The sequence below is a fragment of the Pogona vitticeps genome, chromosome 1 (genome assembly GCF_051106095.1).
Source record: "Pogona vitticeps strain Pit_001003342236 chromosome 1, PviZW2.1, whole genome shotgun sequence".
Classification (NCBI taxonomy): Eukaryota; Metazoa; Chordata; class Lepidosauria; order Squamata; family Agamidae; genus Pogona; species Pogona vitticeps.
Window position 1 is genome coordinate 129,547,539 of NC_135783.1, and position 4,063 is coordinate 129,551,601.

The 4,063-nt window shown below is 50.2% G+C and overlaps 1 long non-coding RNA gene across 1 annotated transcript; it reads left to right on the forward strand.

The window, feature by feature from the left end:
• Positions 1-821: 821 nt before the first annotated feature.
• LOC140707058 (uncharacterized) lies at positions 822-3,769 on the forward strand. Its single transcript, XR_013540310.1, has 2 exons — positions 822-1,529; positions 1,826-3,769. It is a non-coding gene; the product is annotated as an uncharacterized LOC140707058 (long non-coding RNA).
• The last annotated feature ends 294 nt before the right edge of the window (positions 3,770-4,063 follow it).

The following is a 4,063-nucleotide window of genomic DNA, read 5'->3' on the forward strand; positions in this document are numbered from 1 at the left end:
TAGGTTGTAAGGATGGACTAGTGAGGTATAAAATGGTACTGCAAGTGAGAGTCGCAATCTTCCCACAAACTGAAAAAGACACACACCTCCCATACAGCGATGGGAAGGAAATAGACTAGGCTCGAACCACACGGATAACAGATAAGATGTCCATTCCCCAGATGTCAACTGTAGAGGATGAGTGCATCCTACTAGCTTAGAGTGCTGTGACAAAAATCTTGGATTTTTCCATTCCCATCTGTAGAACTTCCTTCCTTCCTTCCTTCCTTCCTTCCTTCCTTCCTTCCTTCCTTCCTTCCTTCCTTCCTTCCTTCCTTCCTTCCTTCCTTCCTTCCTTCCTTCCTTCCTTCCTTCCTTCCTTCCTTCGCTGTGTCCAATACTGGCTGGTAGCATCACCTAGTGTATCACTACTCTCGGAGTACCTAGTACACAGGTGTCAAAAGCAAGGCCCGCGGGCCGTATCCGGCCCCCCAGAACTCGTCTGATGGCCCCCGGAGCCATCCGTTTGCACACCATCCCCAACCCCGGAAAACGTGAGGTCCACCCAGAGCTTGGCGGGCGGAGGGCGTGGTGGACTGCGGTTCTTCGGCGCTCCCAGTCGCAGCGGAATTAGCATGCCTCGGACTCCAACTTCCCCCCTCCCCTCCTGCCATGTTGCGATTGGCCGAAAGGAGAAGGCGCGCGCGGGACGGAGGGAAAAAGAAGAGGCCCATATCTGGCGAGCACGCCCCTCTCCTCGAGCTGCTCGAGCTGCTGCACGAGGAGGAGTTCACGCTGCGCCCCGGTTGCATTGCACGGGTAAGGGAGCCTGCCTGCTTGCCTCCCCTTCGCTGGTGGGGAGCAAGGGGCCCGGGAAGGAGGGGGGGAATGGGGCGGTGGCGGCGAGAGGGGCGGGCAGGTAGGTAAGGAGGCGGCTTGGCCCGGGCAGGAGCGAGGGTGGGCGGGAAGAGAGAAAGCCAGACTCTGCTGAGGTGGGGGAGAGACACCTTCGGCGATCAGGGTGCGCGGAGGGGTGTGTGTGTGTGTGTGTGTGGACTGGAAAGGAATGCTTGCAAGGCTCGGGCCAGGCGAGCCACCCACCCTCCCTCTCCGTCCATCCATCCCACCCTCCTCAAGGAAAGGGTGCGGGGCCCTCGTGGTGGGATCCAGCAGGAGGGATCATCAGACCGCCTCCCCAACACCAGATCCCGTTCCCCTAACGGGCGGGGGCGAGGGTGGGCGGGAAGAGAGAAAGCCGGACTCTGCTGAGGTGGGGGGGAGAGGTCTTCGGCGATCGGGTTGCGCGGAGGGGTGTGTGTGTGTGTGTGTGTGTGGACTGGAAAGGAAGGCTTGCAAGGCTCGGGCCGGGCGAGCCACCCACCCTCCCCCTCCGTCCATCCATCCCACCCTCCTCAAGGAAAGGGTGCGGGGCCCTCGCGGTGAGATCCAGCAGAAGGGATCATCAGACCGCCTCCCCAACACCAGATCCCGTTCCCCTAACGGGCGGGGGCGAGGGTGGGCGGGAAGAGAGAAAGCCGGACTCTGCTGAGGTGGGAAGAAAGCAAAGGGCCTGGAGGGGGAAGGGAGGGAGGGGAACGGAAATAAGGGGCGCTGGAGTGGGGGAGGAGGAAGAAGGTTGAAGGTTTGGGGGGGTCCCCTCAGGGAGGTGTTGAGCCTGATGGGGTTGCGGTGCAAGCAGGCGGGTGATGTGGGGCCGGGCTGGAAGGGGGGTGGACATGGTCAATTATGGCTGGGCACTATAAAAGGGGGCAGATTGCTGGGCACATATAAGGCAGGTGGAGCGGTAAACTTTGGATATACTTACCACTTCCATGTCAATTTACAGTGGTATAAGGACCATAAACTACAATCAAATACCCCTGAAATGTCCAAGAAAAGAAAAGTTGATGCAGAGGGAAGGCAATTTCAGGAGAGATGGGAAAGTGAATACATGTTTGCGATTACTAGAGACAAGCCGGTATGTCTTATTTGCTATGAGGCAGTGGCAGTGATGAAGGAATACAATTTACGCCGGCACTTTGAGACCAAACATGGAGCCCAATTTGCTAACTTTAGCCACCAGGAAAAGCAACAAAAGGTCAAAGAATTAAAAGGTAGCCTGCATTCTCAACTGAATATTTTTTCAAAAATGACAGCAAAAAATGATGCAGCAGTGAAAGCCAGCTATCTTGTGGCTGAAGAAATTGCGCGAGCTTCAAAGTGCTTTTCAGAAGGTGCATTTGTAAAGAAGTGTATGCTGAAGGTGTGTGAACAGGTGTGCCCTGAGCAGAGACAGGCTTTTTACAATGTCAGTTTGTCAAGAAACACCATCACAGACCGAGTCAGGGACCTAGCCTGTAATCTTAAAACAAAGTTGGCTGAAGAGGCATGCAGTTATGTGGCATTTTCATTAGCTGTTGATGAAAGCACTGACAATACTGATACAGCTCATCTAGCTATTTTTGTAAGAGGTGTGAAGGAAGACTTGTCTGTCAGTGAGGAGCTCTTGGATGTTGTCGCCATGTATGGGACAACAACTGGGAGGGACATCTTCAATGCAGTGGAGGAATCCGTAAATAAAATGAAATTACCTTGGGAAAAGTTGGTGGGACTAACTACTGATGGCGCACCAGCAATGTGTGGAATGAGAAATGGCTTGGTAGGACTGTTAAAAGAGAAAATGGAAAAAAGTAATTGCCACACGCCACTGATAACTTATCACTGCATTATCCACCAAGAAGCTCTGTGTGGCAAGGTTCTGCAACTGGATCACATAATGTCCACAGTCACGAAAACAGTGAATTTTCTGCGTGCACGGGGTCTGAATCATCGTCAGTTCCAACAATTTTTGAAGGAGGTGAGCATGGAACATACAGATGTGCCATACCATACAGAAGTAAGGTGGCTGAGTAGGAGCACCGTTCTCAAGAGATTTTTTGAGCTTTTGGAAGAAATTAATCTTTTTATGCAAAGTAAAGGGAAGCCCTTGTCAGAACTGTCAGATCCAAACTGGCTGTGCGATTTTGCCATGTTGTGTGACATAACAGAGCATCTCGCCCAACTGAATCTGAGGCTGCAAGGCCGCAAACAAGTCATAACCTCAATGTATGACGCAATAACAGCTTTCCAGAAGAAACTGCGCCTATGGAAGTCACAGCTTGAAAAAAAAAGTCTTGCCCACTTTCCTATCTGCCAGAGCATTTCAACCTCATTCCCAGGTACTTTTTCATGTGCTCGATTGGGTACCAAAGTGAATCGGCTGATTGACGAATTCAATCGACGCTTTTCTGATTTTAAAGAACAAAACTTAACCTTTACCAGCTTTGCCAATCCCTTCAACATCGATGTTGACAGTGCACCACATCACCTTCAAATGGAATTAATAGAACTTCAGTCCAACAGCAGCCTGAAAGCGAAGTTCCAGGATGCGACAGTCGACGACTTTTACCGTCTCCTCCCCCCTGCTTTGATGCCACAGCTCCGACTTCAAGCTGCACGTGTTCTGTCCATGTTTGGGAGCACTTATCTATGTGAACAGATGTTTTCAGTCATGAATCTGAACAAGACCAAGCTCAGATCACGCATCACTGATGATAACCTCCATGCTGTTTTGCGGATTGCTACAGCACAAGACCTAACGCCAGACATCGATGGACTGACCTTAGGAAATCGATGGCAGCGAACTAGTAAGAAATGTTAAAAAAGTCAGAAAAGTTTAAAAAGTTAAAAAGTTAAAAAAAAGTTAATGCCTTGTGATTTCCATATGTTTAATAAACAGTGTTTGGCAATATTTGTATATGTACATTATTACAAAAACCAGTAATAATTGAATGCAGTGACATTAATTTATGATAGTAAAGAGTGGACACATACACCTACAGATACAACCGGCCCTTTGATGGGGACCAAACTGCTGATGCGGCCCCCGATGAATTTGAGTTTGACACCCCTGACCTAGTATATGTTATCCATTTTCTGTTAGAGATTACATTATGTGTGACTTTGCTGTTTCCTACAGAACATCCTCGGTTGCCCAACAGAGACTGCCTTGTGAAGGAAATACAATGATCTGTCAGAATTTAGA